This window comes from Seriola lalandi, unplaced genomic scaffold (genome assembly GCF_002814215.2).
Source record: "Seriola lalandi dorsalis isolate HSWRI2012SDOR001 ecotype SW California unplaced genomic scaffold, Sedor1 jcf7180002054570, whole genome shotgun sequence".
Lineage (NCBI taxonomy): Eukaryota > Metazoa > Chordata > Actinopteri > Carangiformes > Carangidae > Seriola > Seriola lalandi.
Window position 1 is genome coordinate 1,758,885 of NW_019525123.1, and position 23,699 is coordinate 1,782,583.

The window sequence follows — 23,699 nt, forward strand, 5'->3', positions numbered from 1 at the left end:
AAAGGAATAGTTGGAAGCAAGAAAAGAAAATGATGTGTGATATATGTCCCTAGGGGGTCATGGTCACATGGGACTCACCTTATCCATCAGAGACAGCAGCACAGTAGCCGCACAAAGTACTTTTAATAGTCCCATTCATCATATACGGTATTAGACGTTGTGAATAATGACACTCTCACATTAAACTCCTTATAGATCTTCCACTCTATATTACTCTCCTTTGTACTCCTCCAGAGAAAAGGAGCTGAGCTGAGCTGAGCTGTGTCTCCTCTCCACTCTTATCTGACAGAAGGAAGCATGGGATACCAGACGCTGTACATGGAGGCGTAGAGCAGATGGAAAGGATGAGTGGGTGATGGGAAGCCTGTGCAAGGAGCGCGGACAGGTGTGTGTCACATGGCTTTTAAACTGATAGAACATAAATGATCAGACATGAACTGTGGGTTCAACTGCAGCCCTGGAAAGAAAGAGCTGCAGTGTTTCCAGCCTCCCGTTGAACCAGACTGTTGAGCTCAGGCCTTGGAATGAACAGAGAGCAGATTAAAAAGTTAAAATGACAGTTTAATGTCTCACACAAATCAGTGGGATATGGGATGCCCTGTTGAGAATTAGCTATGTTTTCCTCTGTTTTTATTGCCATGGCATTCAAGGTGAGCAATACAAGGCTGCATAACGGACTCTATGCTTTTGGAGGGTTGGTGTGAGGGCTCCATTTCTGGATGGCAGCACTGTACTAACAAACATTTGCACTGATATGGAATTGCACTCAAACTAACAAAATGTAAATAGTGCGTTTCAGTCCTCTGAGTCAGACCTCTTTGAAAATGATACACTGCTGCCATCGTTGTCATTCCTACACACTGTTGTATTATTCCCTGTGCATTTGGCGAGATCAACTGGACCTAAACAATGGTGGAAATTGAAACTCGCTCTGAGATGTTATTTAGAAAATGTAATGCACTGGGATTCCTGTGGTTAATCAACCAGAACACAGCTGTTACGAGTAAATGGGAGAGAAGCAATTTGTGTTGTCCTTCAACAACACACGTTCAAGCCTACGTAATGCTGCAATGTGTGTGTTCAAGTAGGAATGTGCGAGTCCATGTTGCCCAGTCTTGAGAAGTAACAGGATTAAGGTCAGATGGGACTAAACACAAACATTCTGTCATTCTTCTCATCCATCATCCCTCTCTCTACACACTCACCTTTGTGGCAGAGGCCAAGAGGAAAGGCAAAGAAAATGAGAAGTAATTAAAGGAAAGGTGAAGAGGACGCAGGGAAATATCAGAAACCGACCATGGACAACAAGTCATCTAAGCAGTCCTCTCCTTCATCAATCCCAGAATCCATCTCATTTGATTGTGCATGATAAAAAATGGAGTAGGCGATACTTTGGGATACGACTACTCTTTTTTATAAATACCTGCTCCACTATTGTACACTATTGTTTGAGACGGATGCTTTTCAACACAACATATAAGTATCAAAGTTATGTGATGTGGTCTCCAGATGGGCTATAAACAGAGACTGTCCTGTAAAAAACATTTGCCCATATGTCAGTTGTGCAACAGGTTATTATGACCCATAGTTACGTTTTGTTGTAAGGCGACATCTAGTGGCCGGAGTATTTATGACAGGAGCAAAGCGAGAAGCAAAGTGATGTAGTATATAAAGCGACAAAGTCCACGTTTGAGGGAGCTTGGGTGGGTATGTTGTTTCTATTATCCATGACCGTTCGACAAAGTTAACCAATGGTATTATTGTAACCATGACAACAAAGATCGTCTAATGTTGAGGAGGTACTTATTTTAACCCAAATCACAATGTTTTCCTAAACCTAACCAAGTAGTTTTTGTAACCAAGACACAACCGTTATTATAGTAACCACGGCGACGAAGGTAGGTACGCAGATCTTGATACAGTCGGTGTGTTAATTATTATAATTATACGACCTATATGGTTGTTCAGGTTTGAGGACTTGTTGGATAAACAAGCTGCTTCACTTGCCTAAACCTCACTCTAACCTTAACCTTATTATTAACTGTAACTAATAAGCTGAACTTTGATAAAAGAGATTTTTCAGTGAATCAAAGCAGACATACAAGAAATAGGGATTGTCCACCATAATGCCATTCTCACCCACACCTCACACTCTAACTTTTAAGATCAGACACGCAGACAGATTCAGTGTTTGACCACTGCTTGTCCCAGCCCTGCCCTGCCCTGCTCTGTCCATCCCCGGCCAACCCAACATCGGTTGTGACCGCTGTGCCAGACACCGCAGGTCCCATGTCCTGCAGCTCACCTATAGTCAGCAGTGACAGGCTAACCAGCAGAACAAGTTTTGGTCATAGCAGTGGCTCAGGGCACAAGCCAAACAAGCAAAATAAATATCATCATGAACCGAATGAGGTGAAACTCAAATGCTCATATAAACAAAAGGAAACACCTACACAGTTGGACAGTATTTCTGTCTAAGAGGGGGAGTCCGCATCTTATTGAGGAAAGAAAAACTGAACATCCGAGGGGTAAAATGAGGTAAAGGAGGGATTGTATATCAGGCAATTAAATTTGTGTTTGTCTTTATTTGACCTAAAATGTGGGTAACCAATATTTGGATTTTGGGTTGGATGGTGTATTGTGCTGGATAATTTTATTTCCATTCCACTCGAACATACTGGCTTAGTGAATGGATTATTACAATACAAATATAACCATGTCCTCAGCATCAACCTGCGTCCTGGGTTTCATTTTCTTTCAAGGAACAGATCATACTACCATTGCAAAGGTCATCAGGGTCACACTTTATAAAAAGGCTTCTAAATTACTTCAAATTATTATGGGTTCCACTGAAAACTTTTTGACACATGACTTAAAGCAGAAGAATTGACCAAATCCACCCCCCACCCCCCCCATATTGAACTGTAAACAGGATCATGCGGTCTCTTGAAATAATTTTGGTTAACACACTAAAGAGACTTTTGAAACAAGAAATTATTCTGCCAATTGAAGTACTCCAAATAATGAGTCATATGACAAAGTGTAGGCAAAAAATGAGTCGGAAATAATCACACTCGCTTGTAAAAGTGTTAATGTTGTGTGTCTGAATGATTTAAGATACATATCAGTAGCAAGCAACTCTTTATTTATAAGGCACAAGTTACAACATGTTTTACAGGAAGAAAAAAAAAAGGGAATGATGGAGACAGTTAAAACAAAACCATTAATCCACTGATTCATGACATAGAATTAGTTAAACATGCACAGTAGTCTGTACATTTGCACACACGCATACACCTATCCATCTGACTTGTAATTCACTTTCTGACTCCTTCTGCTTGAGGGAGTTCTGCCAACTATCCCCACAGGCCTCTTTAACAAACTCTCTCTGCCACTGTACATAATGTACCCTGGTGTGTGTGTGTGTGTGTGTATGTGAACTCCTCTGTGAATTGCATGTATTTTACTACACCAGCCTTTGTGCCAGGCTGCGTCATCTCTCTAATGGCTCTTTGCAATAACACTGGCAGAATTACGTCAGTTACATCTACGGGGAATCACAGAGATTCAGGAAAAGAACCACTCATGGACACACAGTTGGGTTCAACAAAAGCCCACTCACTCGACATTGTGCAACAGTTGTTATAGTCAACATTCATGCAAAAAAACCACATATCAGCTTTCAAAATATTTTTCTCACGGCAAATGACAAAAAACGAAATGATAGTCATGATTATGTGTGTTATTTTGTCCTGTTGACCAGTGAAACTATGTGATGCTGTTTACTGGAAAGAAACGTGACAGCGAGCTGAGGTGAGCACAGTTTAACCCCCCGTGACGTCCATCCTGTTTAGTTCCTCTGAGCCGTTTCCCTGAAGCAGATGCAGAGACATGAGAGCCGCCAACACAACTAACACAGAACAAACTCAACAAAAAAGATACAGATCTTGAGCACTAATATTCTTCACATGGCAACTAACCCAAACATGCTTAAACCTCCTTTTATTGCCATTTAAAAAGTACTTGCAAATATTTTATGCTTAAACTGCCAACTCAAGTGTCCAACCTGAGAGGCTGGGAGGAGAGGGGAAGCAGAGAAGAAGGGAATATTGTTTTAGGGGTCTTAATAGTATGGTCTTTGAGCGTGTTTTACGTCACTACCACCCACTGCTTTTCCTCCACATATGGTTGAGTTCCAGGAATGTGTTTCCTTAGCCTGGTCTTGATGACATGGGTCACGTCACTGACACTGCACATGCCAGCGAGAGATGGGCCGACAACTCATGGCTTAGAGGACGTAAAGGATGGATATTGGGTTCAGTGTTGTTGGGTGATAAACTTGAATTTCAATTTTTTTTCTTTTCTTTTCTTTTCTTTTTTTTTTTTTTCTAAAAGCGAAATGAGAAAATTGATACAAATTTTCTGTTGTCTGTTAAATAGGCAGCAGAAGGCTAGCTTAGCTTAGCGTAAAGTCTGGAAACAAGGGTAAACAGCCAGCCAGGCTTTGTCTAAAATGAGTCCAATGCTCACTAATTAACACATTATACAAAAACATAATTATGGGTCGGAGTCTTGCTTTCATCTCAAGGCAGGGACGCGACAGTAGCAGACTAGTAGTTCCTGTGTTGAAACAAGATTTACAATTGAAGCTTTTTTTCATGACAGTTCAATAAAAGCGAGTGATGGACAAAGACCAAGGATTACTAACTTTACTTTTTTTGGCTAGATGTCTAATTTTTCTTCTCTTCATATGATGAATATGCTACACTGACTGAAAATCACTAAAGATCCCAGAATGAGCAACACTAACACAATAAAACACAAATTTCAGAAGGTTGGAAATCCCCAATTTAGTGTACTTTAAACCAAATCCAAACACTTCATTAGACAAAAATCTGACTCTTTCCCATACCATAGCATTATCCCTGAGCCTGACAAGATCTGGCTAGAGAGCATATGCAAAGTAAAGAAATCTTTATTAAATAATCCATTTCACACCCGGTGAGGCTTGGTGTAAAAACTGCCTCTGTGTCCAGCTGGAGGGGATTTGAGACAAATCTGGAGCTCAAAGTCTTCCAGTTAAAACAAAATGCGGCAGCCTGTGGATTCCCACTTAGATGCCACTTGGATGCAGCTGAATGCTAAATTGAGATATTTATGTACAGTTGGTCTGTGTTTACATTCTGTGGTGTCTACGCGTTCCAGATTTTATACCACATTTGTAGGATCAACTAATATGAGGAGTGAGAGTTCAAAAAATAACTTTTTACTGGTAGCAAGCAGACAATTTGGAAAATGCCTTTACACTGATATAAAACTGTATCGCCGAACTGCTGAGGGAACAGTGCGAACCATGAAGTCATCATACAGTGATTTAGGGTGGGTTTAAAGAATTTCATTCAAAAAATAAGATCAGTATATAAAAGTTTTCCAAACAGAGGATCGGTGTTTCTCAGTTCATTAGTTTCCATTTTTACCCACGCCAGCAGTAAAGCTGTAAAATGATAATGTTGCTCAGTCTGTCTGGATGGTCTGTCTGGTTGGGTTGGTCGTTCCACCACTTGGCTCAAAACTGAAATATCTCAACAAACTCTGTATGGATTACTATGAATTTTTGTACAGACATTTACGGTCCCCAGAGGATGACTCCTGATCACTTTGGTGATCGCTTGACCTTTCCTCTGGTGCTAAAATGAAAACTATTGCTTTTTTTTGAGATATGTCTCAACTAAATTGACGTTAGAATTGCTACAGATATCTATACTGCTCAGTGGATGAATCCTAAGTGACTTAAGTGACTTTCATCCAGTGCCACCAGCAAGTCAAACCTTTCATTTATCTTGTGCAATATCATGGTGGCTAGTTGGATTGGCACGAAATATACGAAATACCATCACGTTGACATTAGTCAGATCGTGCTGTCACCTGGTCATAGTTTCCATTTGTCCTCTGAAATTGCAGATTGATATAATCAGGAGGAAATTCATGTTGGCCGAAAAATGAGAAAAGGGGGATAACCAAGAAAAAAAAGTAACAAAATTTGTCTAGCAACCCCTCTAAAGGTCACCAATTAACATGTTGTGTCTCATTTTTCTAATCCATACATGAAGCCAAGTGTAAAAAAATTACATGCTGTGGTTTTGCAGGCCAAGCTAAGCTAACTGGCTGCTGGCTATAGCTTCTTATGTGCCATACAGACATGAGCGTTCCATCGATTTGTTCACCAAACACTTGGCAAGAAAGCAAATAAGCATATATAATGATTCCTAGAGGGGCCTGCAACCTTTTCAACTTTTACCTCAAATATATACCCAATCCCCCTGACTCAGCCCGCCCAGAAGCGAAAACTAATCCAGCTGGTGGCTTATTCATGGAAATGTTGGTGACTCAGAGTCTTACCGTGCATTAAGAAAAGCCATTGAAAAAGAGAGGGATATTTTGCCAGCTGATCTCATAGTAGAATTCTAAGGGTTAGGTAGTATTACATAATTTGGTGAGCATATGCGACCTCACAGCAGATGGCACCTCCTGGTTCCTGCGTCCAAGAAAAGATCACCTTTTCCCAGTGATTTCTCCAGCCAAACATGCACACACGCATAATGAGAAAGAGAAGAAGAAGAAGAAGTGACTGCTCCAGACTGACTGATCACCGTTGAGACTGTTATTTGTTTTTTACGGTGACTAATGCCTTTATGGAAATGTTTCTTCCTCCAAACGGTCACAAGGCTTGGGACCACCTCTGTCTCATAGCGTCCACAGTCATGGCAGCTGAAATGTATCCTGACATGTGAACGGAGTGCATTTGAGAGCGCACCTGTTTTTCTTATTGATGGGCTTGTTTATGCCATTAGCGTATTCACACGTGTTGCACTGGATTTTGAGGAAAGTTCACAGACTGCGTTATTGGCGCAGGGGAAATGTTACTGGGTGAGAAGTCATTTGATAGTGCGGACTCACTACCCTTCTGTCCTCAACACACACTGCATTGCACATCGACTGGAATGACTTTCACAGAAGCTATAAAGCTTTGAGAGAGGAGAAGAAAATCCGGCTCTTTTACATATAACACCTGGTTCTGTTTTAGGCAATGGGCTTGATTGCCTGTAAGTTTGCATGCTGTTAAAAGCACGTTTGGCCATAACGCTGAAATAATATTCGTCACTTCTACGGTCACTGGTTTGACTGGGATTGGTCAATCTTGGAATGTGTTTGAAACCCGAAATTGTGGCGATGACGCTCAAACAGCGACGCGTTTCCTACCACAGACTCCCTCCATCTGGAATCACTCTGCTACTGTGTGTCTGGGGACTGAGCTCTGTGGGTCAGAGGGCAGAGAAAGGTTTGTCATTACAACAGTGCTGAGAAATACCTCTGAAGGACACTGCTTCTCCGCTGAACCGTGGTCTGTCCAATAATAACAATAGACATAGAGGATGAGGTGTAATGGTAGCTGATGGGAATGGCAGTCACTTGTGAACAATGTGCTCAAATAAAAACATGGCAGCAGATTAAAAAAAATGAGAGAATTTTTTCCCACCATGTGAAAAAGACAAAAACAAGAGATAGATGAATAGCATATTCGCTTTCAACTCCAGTTTATATTGAGATTTATACTGTGAGTTAGTTAGCACTGTTGAACTTAATTCAACAAGTCTTCATAATTATGAAAAAATACATTGTTTGTTCATAACCTCTAGAACAATCATGTGCATCTTTCACGTTAAAATCTGATGTCATGCTGATTCATCCATCCCGACTTCCTCCTTTGCTCCCTTCATAATTGCCCCGCCCGGTGGAGGGTTTTGTTACCCAAACATAAACAGAAGTAGCTTTGGGGCAGTTGCTGAAACAGCTGATGGCACCGTTCCTCTTGGGACGACAGTCTATAATTACAACATTTAACAAAGTTAGTTGCCTAAATTTGATTGATGCCATGCTATTGGAATTATAGAGGACATTTCACCTGAATTTCAAGAGATTATTAATAGCCCAGCATCAGATACATATTTCAGTGGGCTCAACTAGAGCTGAAATATAAGCTGTACATTTGGTGGGAAAATGCAATTTACAAAAATAAAATAAAATAAATAAAATATACAACAGTTATATTTCAAGGAACAAATAGATAAATTAGTAATGTTGTAAACCCAGCTCCAAAAATGGTTGACCCTTCACATTTGACCAAGTCTAAAGTGCCAGGTGTTATAGGGGTTAGAGGAAAGGGTCAGTGCACTGGGAAGCTTGCAGGATGTGCTGTGTGAGGTTTCGGACAGAACGCCTGGAGTCAGGGGCAGGGAAACTTGAATTATAGAGGAGGGCTCTTCCAGGCACAGAGAAAGGAGCGGAGCAGAGTCTGACAAAGGAGGTGCCAGGGGTCAAGCACCAGAACTCACTATCCTCACATGTATACTTTATGACAGGTGGTATCCTGAGGTGATTATCTGTCGTATCCGGGATTATAGGATCCATATAAAGAATGGCCTTAGTCAAGTACCATATAATCTTATGGGGACCTATGGGGATACTATGACATATTCACTAAATTTAAGTATTGCTTACAAGCATCTGACTAGGCCTGAACAACAACCTAACCAAGCCTGACCTAAGCCTAAACTTCATTCATGCATTATCAAGGCTGTGTTTATAGGAAAGCGCTATTGCCTCAGGATTTTCTGGGGCTAATGAGAATAAGATGCTGAGAAGTGCTATATGCAAGTTCTTTTTTCCTCCGTCAGCAAGATGTTACAAAGCCCAGTGAAAGCAGCCACTTAACACACAACAAGAAAGCACAACTGAATAAAGTTACCCTGTGTATAGAAGCACCATTTGCCCACGCTAGCATTGCTGTGATATGCTCCACAGCAACGCTGAGCTACCGATAGACATTTGCCGAACAAATTTGTAGTATCGGTAACAGCGGTTGGCAAATATTATCATGCCATCTGTAGCTGGTCTCTACTGAAAACAGAAACATTTTGACATTATGTAGCTATCAAGTTATTTACACATCGAGAAAAGCCAGCTCCAATTCTCCATTTCGGTAAAGCAGGACCAGTATTGGCTCCACAGCTGGACTGAGAAAGAAATTCAGCCTTGGACTTATCCACTGGGACCACACGAATGACACTGATGGAGCCGCTAAAAACTTAAAAAACCTTAATGCATCTGTTACGCCTCACCTTTAAGTGACCCTAAGGGACGCTCAAGACTCCACCAGTGACCCAACAACAACTCATAAGACTCCTCTTAATAAAATATATATAATAAAATAATAAAGGGTTTATTTAACATAAAAGTGCAAAAGGATCAGGACACTAAATTAAGACACCAAAAGACACAAGAGAACATGACAAAAATCTCAGACTGAGAAGCAGGAAAACCAGCCGTCCCAATGCCGAAAGCCTCTGCCCCTCTCTTGCTGGGACCAGAGTTTTTTAAGCCTTCTTTCCCAGGCCAGGTGCATCTCAAGAAGTAATCAGGGTGGGCCTGGGCGGAGCTATAGGGGGAGACAGTACAGGAAAAGGACAAAAAACACTGGGAAGGCATGCTGCCGTAACAGAATGTTTTGATGGTCTCCCGGCTGACCGGGATTTGAGCCGGTAGGCCCCATGGCCAGTCCACCTGTTCTCTGGTCTTACCTCTGTCTTTGTCGGAGGCCTTTTTTAAACGAAAAGCATGGTATTTTCAGTGGAGGAAATTCTGGAAATTCACTTTCACCTGAGTGCTGTGTATTGCACTGTGCCATCCCAATGCCTGGGCCGTGCCTGTGTGTTTATAAATGTGGGGATGACCAATAATTTAACAGGGAGGGGGTCACGTGCACTAATATGCAAGTGCACTAACAGGCATTAACATGCATGTGCTTTCAGACTGGAAACCAAAACAAAGAACAAGGAAGACTCAGATTACACATACACAGGGGGTGTGACTTCGTTCTCTGCTCAGGACGCCATTACTCCACTATATCTTTTCACGGGAAATAGTTGTTTGCTGCTATATTATTTAAAATCTCATTTACAGAACCTTTAAAGCATGAAAATGACCATCAGTAGTTCTTAGGTTTGTTATATATGGCAGAGTAAGATCATGTAATATTGTGCATTGATTATGTTACATTAGGGTGGGGCAGGGGGAGTCACAGTAACAGACTCCCTGATGATCTGGGAGGACAGTTGTGGATATTTTGGCCTGAAATCACTGCTTCACATCTGTCAACGAAATCACCATAAGTTTTTTTCTCCTTTTTTTGCCATTTTTGGACATATCAGCTTATAAAATGACAGACACGGTTTGATTTAGTGCAGTGAAAAACGAGCATGGCTTTGAATTCACTGCCTTTTCATATTTCATTGAATCCTACCACTGTGAATTTGCTCTCATTGAACTGACAGCTGTAGGTTTTTCAATACATTCACGCTGCTGTTCCAAGTATAACAAATTCCTTGGTTTTCTTTGCCAGCAATCCCAGAAAGTCAAGTATCTGCAGTTTAGGTTAGCTATATTTTCATTCCTCTTGTGGCCTCAGTTTCAGCCTGATATTCTGAGATGATGCTCATCTGTTTAAAGGCAATAAAAACAGACAATAAGACGAAAAAAGACCTTGCACTAATTGTAACCATGTGCAGCCGTTGCAAACACTGACCACTTGTGTAGCAGCAGTGTCTCTTGATGAGTCTCTATAGCACTTTGACATTCAACAGGAAACAGGGACAGGAAATGTGCATTGGCTTAGGGATGCTGGGATACATTGTACACACTCACCGCTGAATAAACCAGAGCAGAAATCCAGCAGCTGGGTGGATTTGTTTTGGCCCAGGGCTGACCAGTCCTGGGCCTAGCAAGCCCCAGACAAATTTCCTGGTTGATAACAAGCAATTTCTGCCACAACAAGCAGTGCAGCTTTGGGAAGATAGACTCTGAGTGCTATTTAAACCTTTCACAATGGTGCATAAAAGAAGCCCTCATGCCACAATGTTGCAAACAGCTATAGAGGAGAAATGGATGTGACTATTTCCAGCAGTTTTTGGCATTAGCTATGTCACGCAACATGCCATATGTAACATTTCAAAAAACAACTGACTTTAAATCTGTTCTGCAAGTGGATCAAATATGCAATGTGAAAGGAGTCGCTCACACTTATACATCCAGAATAAATTCTTACCCAACTCTACATTTCCCAGCTCCACACATCCACCAGACAGTCAGTGACTCACTGGAGAATATAACTAATCCACTACAGGAGCTTTTAGCAGCTAAAAACACAAATATTTCCCACGGGAGTTGGAGGAAAGCAAAACAGGACTGAAAGGAGAGTGAATTTGGACTTGCATTTGTGTAAAGTTCAGTGTGAAACTGAACTTTGCTCCAGAATAGACAGACCACATTGTCTTCATCTTCCATCAATCATCATTTTTTCCCCCTGTTTATAGTGGAGTCGTTGCACTCAGTAATGCAGCCTTTTCTATCTTTTTGTCAATATTGTTGAGGATGAGGTTGTCTTGTTTGAATAAACTTGACTGGAGTTTCTACTGAACAAAACTGACAGGAGGCTCTGTGCTTATGTTTGATGTGAGCACCCAGATCCGAACGGTGTGAGTGTAAAAGACACAGGTTCTGGCTGCATAGAAAAGGCTGATGAAAATGTGTATAAGTTAACACAATGTAGAAGATTAGTAAAAAATCATGGATAATGTTTTTGATTACCAAGCAAGGAAGATAATTTATAACTACTGTTAAATAATTTCCTTTTGAATAAACACACAATCATATTTCAATAAAGGGTCATTAAAGGTTTGACGGTTTTGCATCAGTATGTTCTCAAATGTTTTCTGATGGAGACTGAAAAATGAAATCTCCAGACCACATTATTTATTCCAAACATGCACAGTACAATCTACATCTGCAGCTGAAATGAATAAAATCAAACGTCTTGGCGAATTCTGGGAAAAGTAGGTAGCCAGTAACTGCAGAGGACAAGACAGATTAAAGAGAAGCAGGTAGAGCATAAATGTTAAATTACACCACTTGTTCACAAAATAACACCTGGAATACATTGAGCATCATGTACCGAGGACATATAATAGTGTAAGACGAACCGAGCCTGGGACTTTCCTCTAGCAGTGATAAAACGTTAAAAGGTTAAAACTTCTGCCAAGCACATCAAAGGCAAAAACGGATACATTAAGCACAACTGAACACACGGCTCGGGTCAGGTACAGGGCTAAATTATAGGAGCGGTTTTCAATTATACTACAATGACGTGAAAAATAAGGATGACCTTTGGATGGTTCTCATAGTAACCTGGCTTAGTTTTCTTCTCATCTGACATGAACTTTGGAAGTTCAGTCCTACTGCAGATAAACATGAATATCTACTGCCTGTTAAATATGTGGGTCAAAAACTGGGATTGGATTATAGGCAGAGAGAAACCGTACGTGAGTGGACGGGGTCATTCATCTGATAATCTATACATGTGGCTACATAGGATGATTTGAATTTGGCCCAGTGTTTTTCCGTGAATTCAATTTCACTCTGTAGTGTGTGAAACTATTTGGCAGATGAGATTATCATGAAACCCAGTGCCAGTAGACAGAAACAAATGGGAGCGCTACCAAACTACAGAGAAGAGTCAAAGCACTTGCTGATGCAAAGCAGGTTAAAACCCACACCGCAACAATCCACAACAGCCAGATACACACCCGCGTATTTACGCCACATGGGTCAAAGGCTTATGGAAACAAAGAGAAAGTTTACTATGTGGAAAGATTCAACAGGATAGAATTACAAAACATTCCTTGTATGATGTAAGGTTTTGAATGAAAGTTTGACAGAGCTCATTAATAGTAGAAATTTTAACCCGAGTTCAAGAAGATGTTGATTATATTCTGCTCTAGTTCATATTCATGTAAACAGCAGAAACGGGAAGAGGGAAAGAACCTATCTACACAAACATGACAAATGAAAGGGATGATTGAATTTTTATGAGGAAGGGGAAATACAATACTCAATGAACTCTCATCACTCTCCTGTAGAATTGCAAGATTTCAACATTCTCAGCTCTCTCGTTAAAGGACAAGCTTATTTCTCTGTTCCATAGACCTCCGCTGTTGTCCCAAAACCATCAGGAACACATAGTTGAACCACATTGTTGCAGTGGATGACATGTTGCTTCATTAGGATGAACATGGTCACTGTTTAGTTTGAGTCAACCCCACATACATCACCCTGGAGTGTTAATACTCACTATAATACAAAACGTGTATTCATCCTCAGCTGAAAACAGCCTTACCTTTTTGAAAATTAAAATACAAAAATAAATTTGTGACCTGCTTTATGATTTATTAAGGATTTATGTCTTCAGAAGGAACCGTTATAGGGCCACAAACAAGAAAGTTGGAAAGTATTGAGGAACTACTGTACTGTTGGTTTAGTCCTACCCTAAAATAACAATGGCAGCAGTATTTGGATAAAACATTTTAATGCTGATCGCTTGCCCTCCAAAAGCCTGAATGAAACAGCATGCAGGAATAGAATGTCCAAAAAATAGAATAATAAAAGTAAAATCTATTTATCAAAGTCAAGGCAGAATGTTTTACTGCACTTTTTGGTTGGACCACAACAGCGGGGCCAGCCCTATAATCACAAATGTCTGTGACTGACTGACTGAGTGATTATAATTCCACCATTGCTCAGTCGAATACCACATGACTGAGTTGGAGTTTCCCCATTGGATGTTGCTTTTTCAAAAAGAGCGCAGAAAAGCGCAGTAGCAGTTTGTTACCTATTTGTGTTTGTGTGAGAGACAAAAGAAGGACGATATTCTGTCGCATGTAACTTTCTCTTGGAGTGATCATTTTACAAGTAAATACAGCCGAAATCACAGCACAGACTTTATCTTTAATTTATGTGTTTAGTGATTTTGTCAGACAACATTGTGGTTACAAAATCAGAATTTTAGCAGTGCAGAATGGTAGCTTAGAAATGGCTTGGAAGTTAACACAGTTCAGTATTTCAAACATGTTCCATTGTCTGACAACAGAAACAGAAAAACATGTAAATGAGAACAGCTTTACTGGAAATTTAGCTGTATTAAAATACTGTATACGTGAGCGCAGAGAGTGGGAGAGAAGCATACATAAACTGCTGAAACTGGCTGAAACTAGGCACAATGTGACTGCTAGATGTCCCCTGTGTTTGTTTTCCCTGTGTGTCTTTACCTGTGCCTTGTCCTCATTGTGTGAGTGTATGCATGTGCTTCTCAACAGGGGCGTGGCGCAGTGCTGACTACCTGGCACACCTGTTACTCATCACTCATCAAGCTATGTATAAGAACCTCAGCTCTTCACTCACTCGTTGCCAGATTGTTCTGTTCTCAATGTGGTAACTCTCCAGGCCACCTGTGCTCGAGTGAAAGGAATCTTGTTTGATTGCTTGTCATTGTTTTTTGGGAAAATACTCACCAGTGTCTCTCCTCACTTCTGTTACTGCCAGAATCAGCGCAGTGCCTGCTCCTGCTGAAGATCCACCACCATTACCTGCCACTATATACTACTACACTGCTGTCTCCACGCCCAATACTCACCCTCACTCGCCGGCTTTCCACCTCCACCTGGATCCTTTCCCCCCCTGCACTCCCCACTAAGACTCTCCCTTGCATTTTCTGAGTTTGGCTTATGCCAATAAAGAACTTTTAGTACATCCATCCTGTCGTGTCTGTATCTGAATCTGCCCTGGGGTCCAAACAGAATTTAATTCCAAATCGTAACACAATGCATATAGGAAGCAATGTTGTCAGTAAATACATCAATAGATAAAAACAGAATACAATAAGCTCAACATACCTAGTAAAATATAAATACAACTATGTCCTAAATTGTGCACATTGACCATACACAGCCCCGCAATATACTAGGTTTTGACTTAGTCTCGTTTTTTTTGGTATGAGGATGGATTAAGAGTCAGCGACCATGTAAGTGGTGCTGTGAGGCTGAACTGCAGTGATTGCTAACATTAGCATCCTACCATACTCAACATTTTGTACTTAGGACCAAACACAAAGTACAGCCGAATGTCATTCATTTTGTAGGTATTTGGTCATTAACCAGAGTATTGGACAGATTGAAATTTTGACCTAATGATGGCGCAAGATGGAAAGTTAAGGAATCACCAAGGGCATCACAATTCATTTTGAGGGGTGTATGGAAATCCATCTAATAGTCGTCTAGACATATCACTTAAAACCACAAATTCCAACCTGGTGCTAGAGGTAAAGTTAGGGGATCAGTAAGGGTTAAAGGGTCAACCATACAAAAAAGGTATTAACTTAATGAATGCAATATCCAAAAGCCCAATAATTTAACTGAGTTCAAATGCACCAGGGTCAAATATGTGAGTAGACATGATTGTTTCAGAGAGTTAAAATATGGGAAACCTGTAGTTTTGAATTTCTGAAAACATCTCGCAGGTACCACAGGATAAATGAAGCCATTTTCCCTGTCATGGTACAATCAAACTACAGGGACCATGACCTCTCAGTATTTGCTCCATAAAACTTGGTTTGTTTGCACTGAACCTGAAGAACCAAGTCGTAAATTCTCACAAGGGATGCCACCTGCTGCACCGGGTTCAAGCCTCACAAAAAAAAAAGGGGGGTGCGACGCAAAACATCTGAGGTCACCTTGTTTGGACCGAAACAGGAAGACCAAGAGTGAGTATCCAGCCTCAAGTCACCACTTAGCTTTTATTTTGAATCACTTTGACTGATCAAATAAATACAAAAATATAGGTTGTGATTAATCCAGCCATGACCCAAAACAACAAGTGGTTTCTGGCCCAGTTTTGGGGAAATCTTCAATAAAGTGTGAGACACTGTGACCAGTCCCATCAACTGCACTTGGGAGAACCTGGGAAAACCTAGAAACTGCGCAACAGGGATGACGAAGACAAGAGGCCAAAAGAGGGGACTCCCAGCAACCCATAGAGACTTTGCTTCATGTTAACTCAAAATCCATCACTTTCATGGAACACAGATCACAAGAGAGCTCAGGCTTTTCTGATAAGACGGATCCAACACAAACACTGATGTCATCATAAATATGGCCTGAGCAAGAGCCTGCTAATGACTGATTGCTGATTATTCATTCGACGTCATGGACCGAAACTCAAACGAGATAAATACGCAAGCTTGTTTGACACGCAACACTTTAACCTTCTTTTATATCATATTATTCACAAATCAAATGGGAGAAGATGAGAGACTGTCTGAATTCCAGCATTGAAGCTCTTTTAGTACACAGCCATCTGAAATCTCCCTGGACTGTGTGGCTTGATTTCCAGATTTCTGTCATCCTCAAGGCCAAAATCAAGAGAGCAAACAACAACTGTGGGAGAATGGTAGAAACAGAGAGAATCAAAATAAAACTTTTAGCTTTTACTCAGTTTCAGGTCTAATTGTTTGTGGGCCTCATCTTCTTCTGAGCTAATACAAAAGATTAGCACAAAGCGCCACACCCAGCAATACTGTATACTGGAAGAAACGTATTTATGTCCATTGCTCAACCTTTTCAAACATGTTGGAGCTGGAAAATGTCCCAGCTAGCTTTGGCACGTGCAATCAACTTACAACATACTCAACAAAATAAAATTTAAGCTTTAGGAACATCTTGCTGAATCTATTCTGCCAAATCCATAGCGCAGAACTCCACTTTTAAATCTAACCACTGTAACATGAAAGTTTCTGTAACAATGGTGTCTACTTAGATCATGAAAGGAACAACCGAGAGTGTAACAATGGTATTGCCTGTGTTATTGTACTTTGTTGCATGGTTTTCTGGCAGGTAGCTGCTTGAACGGGCCCTAATAGGATCAAGGAAGAAAAGCTGACATAAAAAATAATCCAACATAACAATTTGCATATTCTTTAACGATGAATGGTACAGTTCACCAGATGTCACCGCTGCACTCTGGACACGAATTCTGTAAGTTGCAGCGCTCGGCTGTGCTTCCACAGCCACACAAAAGCTCTTACCAGGTGCCAAGTAAGCAAGGATCAAGCCTTTAGCCACCCACATAGGGAGCAGGACTTAAGCTTTTTCTCCGCTTTGTGATAATGAACACTTCTTCATGGGTAGTGGTGAAAAATTCAGTCAAATCATAAATCCTGAGTAACATTATGATTATAGGAAAAACAGATTTTTGCAGCTCATGACTTCAGGATGAAAGGTATAGGCATGAAAGTGGACTTCAGCTAGCTAGACAATAGTTAGTTTATGATGTTTTCATTTTTCTCCACATCAATTTAAATCATGAAATTGTAATCACGAATGCTGGCGTGTATTGACCCCAGGACAGTCCAGTGCATGTATTATTTCTGTCCGGCAAATGAGTCCCAGAGGTCTTGCCCTGCCCAAGAGAGTCCCAGCCACAGGGCCTCTGTGCCAGGGCCCAGCTCATAGCTCATCTGCTGTCTAGACCGCCTCCAGGCCTATCTAGCCACAGCCTGAACCAGCCAGCCGGACGGCATGCATCTAACATCTTTTTTGCTCCCAACTGGCCACAGCACGTCACAAGAAATCTGCTTTCATCAGAAGAATCTACTTCCAATTACTTCCAGAAAACAGATTTTACTAGTTTCCATGAATGCTAAACGTGTTCCTGCACTTTACAAGAGCTGACTGCAGGACAAATTAAAGGGATATCTTTATATTTTGGATAATGCACTTTCTTGCTTTCTCGCAAAAGAGTTACACATTATTCTTGTGCGTGTGTGTGTGTGTGTGTGTGTGTGTGTGACCCCGTCCATGCCCCACAGTAACTACATCCTTGCTCCCCTGGCTAGCTTTATATTACACTAATATACAGATATCAGTGGTATCAACTCTCTCTGAACTCCATCTTCAATAGTCGGATAGTGTTTGAAACCCCCCCCACACACACACACCTTTCTGTTGTCGCACAGGGGGTGTCTGCTTCGACCATTTTCTGTAACTTTCCAAAAGTGACGAGCCGACGTTCACACCCACTTCGAGTCGCCAACTGTTTGATTGAACTTGTCTCTCTCTGTTTTTTCAATTGTTACACCACTATTTGTGGCACTTTTTAATGCGAACAAACGGGCACAACACTATGAATGCCTTCTGGGAGAGACTGTCTGAAGATATGCACCGTTAACCCCTGTTCTTAAACAATACTGAGCCTCCCACCTCTCTATTATGACCCGCTTTTCACTCCGCTATCCAGTGTGGCCTTTCGGAAAGACTATAAACACATTTGATTTGCTATGTGGTCGGACAGCACGTCTTAAGAACTGGTTGTGAGAGACCATAAATTGGCCCTCTCGGCAAGAAATCAAATTAGCATATTTCCAAAAAATGCAAACTATTCTGTTCAGCATTCACGCGTAATGTCAAACTGTAAAATATGTTATTAAAAAAAACATAAAAGCTAGAACATCTCCATCATGGTAGGAGAGGTCGTGTGACTCAGGTCCATAGTAATACTAATCTATAATGTTGTCACCTGATTGTCATTACTGTAAATCTACTTTATTGGTCTATTCTGTACACATCATATCTATTGCATGTCTGTCCATCCTGGAAGAGGGATCCCTCCTCTGTTGCCTTTCATGTGATTTTCCATTTTTTCCCATTAAATGTTTTTGTTTAGGTAGTTTTTCCTTGTCCTATTTCAGGGTCTAAGGACAGAGGGTGTCATAATGTACAGAATGTTAAGCCCCTTCAGGTGAATTTATGATTTATGATATTGGGCCACATTAATAAAAAATTTGCTTGATTCCGAACAGGGCAAAAATTGGGCCGCTTGGTTTAAAAATGCTGCATTTGATATCTGCACTAAAAAAAAAAGAGACATTATTTCCTGGCATAAAACAGCATAGCTTTTCACAAATCTTTGTATAGGTTGTTTTGGTTTTGGCAGCTCACTCCTGAGTCCCAGGTGATAGTTTTTGTTACCTGCTGTCATGAAGATACATCATAAAACGTCTCAGCTCTAAGTTTAGGTCCTGCTGGATTTTTCATGTTTGCATGTCTCTCTCAGCTGACATCTGAACCTCTTGAGAAATGTCTGTGTGTGATCACAGCCCGTCTCTGTCCAGTCTTACAAGGCCTGAGCATCAAAGATGGTTGTAAATGTCTTATAGATGGGTGAGAATATCTGGGGGCAAAGGAATGTAACATGTCAAAAATAGATACACAAGCTGAGTGACTTATTCCTGAAGAAAAAGTCCCCCCTCTAGTAATCTCTCAGGTTTTTCCCACACTCTAAACAGTGTTACGGGAAAAGGGGGGTTTAATTGTGTATGTTCTACCAACATAATGTTTGTTAAGATTGTTTGAAGCACTTTACAGGCCCTCGCATAAAGCTAATGGTGCAGCAACTAGCTAGTTTTTCTATTGTCAATATCTCTAACCTTTTGTCATCTACTTCTAGGAATTATCCACAACGTCTGCAACAAAAGTGTTCTTCGAATTCTGCTGCGTATGAACCTCAATGGCTCTCACTGTCATTTAGTGTTTACTCTTTATATTGCCTTAATGATTTTTACGGTCTTTTTACTTCCTGTGACCGAGGTTGGGGACAAAGTCACCTTAGACTCCTCTGAGCTGCCAAACAACGGCCAGACTTGTATCTAGACAACAACAGCGGAAAACATCCAGTCTGGAGTAGATTCTCTACAGTCATGTTTGTAGAGGTCGCTATTCAGTAAATACAAGGCTATGTGGCTTTGGGTTATATTGGGTGATCTTTCGGCAATAAGTACTGTAGTTACAGTACCAGCTGGCATTGTAGCCAGCCTCAGCTGGATCCTATGAAAAAAAGGTAACTTTATCAGTGATGTTATATTAGCACCTTGGTATATGTACAGTCTAAACACAGCAGGAATTTAATTTTGAATTAAATTGAAGCTCAGCGAGAGCACTCTTTGATCAGAAGACTGATATTTATTGACTTAATTACTGTGCTTGTTGCTCTTTGCAGAAAGGAGGCGTCTCAATCCACTCCTGAACTTCTGACGGGGACACAGGGCTGAAGCTTTCTCACCCACAGGTTTTTTTCAGTGTCAACAAGTCTTCACCCTGTTGTACGCTAGCAGAGTGTGTGAAACATACAGTATTTGCTATGTAACTGTATATTCCACCGATACAATGTTGCTGCTGCGTGCGGAAGAAAGCAGCTTGGACAGCTTGTAGTTAGAGACTGGGCTTCTTACCAATGTAAACCACTCTTGAAATGTCACTATTTCTTTTTGCCCCCTGGCCAACATAAACCAACTCATGACATCACAACTTCACAGCCCCAAATCTGCCCCAATAAAACTGCCTTTCAGGAAAAAAAACAAAAAACAATATATATTGTAGTATAAAACATATTTTTGTAGGAATAAGTATTCTCTTTTATCAAACTCCTAACTTGCACATTATTTACACTTGCCATGGCAGATTTAAGGAATAGTTTGACAGTTTGTGAAATTAGATTTGCATTCTTGCCAACAGTGAAAAGGTAGATATCATTCTCAGATCCGTACAGTAAATATGAAACTATCACCAGCAGTCGGTCAGTTTAGTTTAGCATGATGAATGGAAATGTCGAAACAGCCAGCAAAACACTGTCCAAATGTATGAAAATCTGCCCAGCAGCTCACTAATCAACATTTTATATGTCATTTGTTTTTTCTGTACAAAAACTCAAGCGTGAAAATGAACATTTTGTGGTTTTCCGGGGGTTAGTGCTAGTTTTTCCCAGAGCTGTATCGTCACTGTGACTCCAGGAAATGACTGTACCTGGCCAAGAAATAGTATGGCACATAACCAAACCAGAAAATCTGGCTACATAGTTTCCCCATGTTTACGGTAAGCTAAGGTAAGCTTAGCTAAGCTTAGCTAAGCTAACCAGCTACTGGCAGTCTAGATTCATATTTACTATACCAAACTCTCATATTTGTACACAAAATATGAAGCTACAGCCAGGAGTTATTTAGCTTAGCTTATCATTAAGACTGGGAGACTGGAGGAAACAGCAAGCTTTGCTCAAAAAGCTTGTAGGCAGATTTTATTTTATTTATTTTATTTTTTTATTTAATTTTTTTCTGGCTAGCTGTTTCCTCCTCTGCTAAGCTAATTGTCTCCTACAGTAGCTCTAGCTTCTTATCATACAGACATGATAGTGGCATCAATCTTCTCATCTAACTCTTAGCAAGAAATTGAAGTTGTAGTAGGCTGTATTTTGCAAAATCTTGAGCTGTTCCTTTAAATCGAATTTATAGAATTACAGAATAAACACTTATCCAAATACGACTCATCACAGAGGCTCTGTGAGCAACTTGATCCATAGCTTACTATCTCATTTTTCATACCGCTCCTAAAAGTTATGCTTTTTGTAGTCACATTAGACTTCTTTTTCATCCATCCATTCACATGCTGCCGATCTCTTAGTGACTTTCCCATGCACAGTGAAGTCTGCCAGCGCAGTAACAATAGCCTTGGGTGGAGTGCACAGCTGAGTTGGAGTCTACAGCATGTGCTTTGATTGCTGGAATAGCAGACAGAGTGAGGAGCCATCCTTAGGAGCTTTTGTTACTTATTGAATTGTCCAAGTCAGTGCTCCAGACCTGGGTCAAAAACTGTCCAATAACATATTTTTTTTTAGCTGAAACTTGCATGAAAAACAGAAAAGTGGTTGTTTTGAACATTTATTGCATAACTGTACATGATACTCCATACCTGTCAAAACCATGTAAATTGTATTTACTCAAAATCCTTCTGCTTTGAGTTTTCAATTTGTCTGGCATCTAGAAACATAACCAATGCAACACTTGTTGAGTCTTTCTATGGTCTGTAGGCTATTGCTCTTTCTTACTTTCCCTTTTACTCACTACTGCACCTCATTCTCTCTGCTGCACTGGCATCAACACTGGGCTTTGAGAGGCCTCCGGAGAGGGGGGAAGCATGGGGGAAACTTGGAACAATATATTGTAGGTAAATAAATGCTCTGTCTGAAAAAGAATGCCTTTCCAAAACAGACCCAAGGCCCCTCAGAGCAGCATGTGCCCCAAATAATGCCCTAATTACTCCACTGATAATATGATAATAATGCTTCGACCTCTTTCGAAGTCACTGGGTTCACTGCGCAAACAAGGACCAGCACTCTGAGAATGAGGGAATATCATCTGGGGCCTTGAGGAGACTGCACGTGAAGAAACTGTGTGTGTGTGTTTGTGTGTGTGGGAGAGAGAGGGGGAGGGGGAGAGAGACATGCTGTAGAAGTACAGTATTCTATTCAATTCCAGCTTTTCCACAATGAAACTCAACTTTTGATTACTCTGTTTGGTTTTGGATCAGGAGCCTGCTGTCAAATAAACACGAAGACGGTGTGAAATGCTGTAAAGCAGGTGTATGTTAATATAATCTGATGATATGGATTATAATATGGGTATAAACCTGGGGAAAGGATCCCAGCACCGTGTCGATCAGAATCTTTGGCTGGCGGACTGAGCTGGCTTTAGAGTAGCCTGACTATTGATACCAGATGAGAGGATGAGTTAAAATATTGAGCAGATGTGATGGTGTATAGTCATAACAGGAAAAAAGGAAACAAATCACATCATATATTTATATTTATTTAACCCATTCAAATATATTGAAAGGGTTAAATGAATATTTCAGTTGCTGGGTATAATTCTGAGGATATGACTTATAAATATTTGCATAAAAAGGCAAATTTTGGTAAAATGCATGTCACAATCTCCCTCTGTTTAACTCTTTCACTGTTCTTGAGCTTACATGTTGTCCTAGTATGCTATTTCTGCAAATATCAAATACTGCAAAGCCAACACATGTCCAGCCTCCTGTGGAAGTTTTTCCTGTTAAATTCAAGAATCTACAGGAAAAAGACATTACTGCTTAAAGTCCTGGCCTTAGCAAAGTATTGGATCAGGTCTAGGAAGTAGAAATATTCAACTAATCTGTCATGATTTATCCGCTAACTGACAACTTTCCATCCCAGTGAAAACCTTCAGTATACTAAGGCAGGACAGCAGTGGAGAGTGTAGGAGCTGAAAATGCATGGACGGAGTGAACCAGAGGAGAAAATCTTTGCTGTGCACCACTCTTGAGTGATATATCCCTTCCACCAATTCCAGCACCTGAAAAGTCCATCACTTCCAAGAAGATTTTTGGGAAAGCACCAGTTGTCGGCAACAGGAGAGGAGGAGAGAAAAGAGAGCGAAAGAGAAGAAAAAGGGGGAGGAAAATTGTTCCTGCGTCACGTTGCTTTAATTTGTTCACCAGCTGCCAATGAAAATTATGACCTGTAGAAGGGTTTTTTTTTTTCTCTCTCTCTCTCTCTCTCTCTCCTTTGGCTCTGCATCTGCCCCGGCAAACCACACAGTTGGAGCCACACACTGAACAAGTGTAATATTTACAGTATAATGAATACGACAAAGAAGACTGATAGGACACATGGACCCAGCTCTCACATTGATTGTGACTCATAACAGGCTGGCTGGCTTTATGTGGATGTCCTGACCAGTGACCAGAGGAGAATGTGGGAGGTGTACATTTAATCACCTGTACATGCAGCTGATCAGACAGATTGATTGTTGAGTGTTTAATAGAGCCTGACAATTTCATTCAATCAATCATTTTAGGATAGTTTCAAATGAGAAAATGTCAAATATTATCATA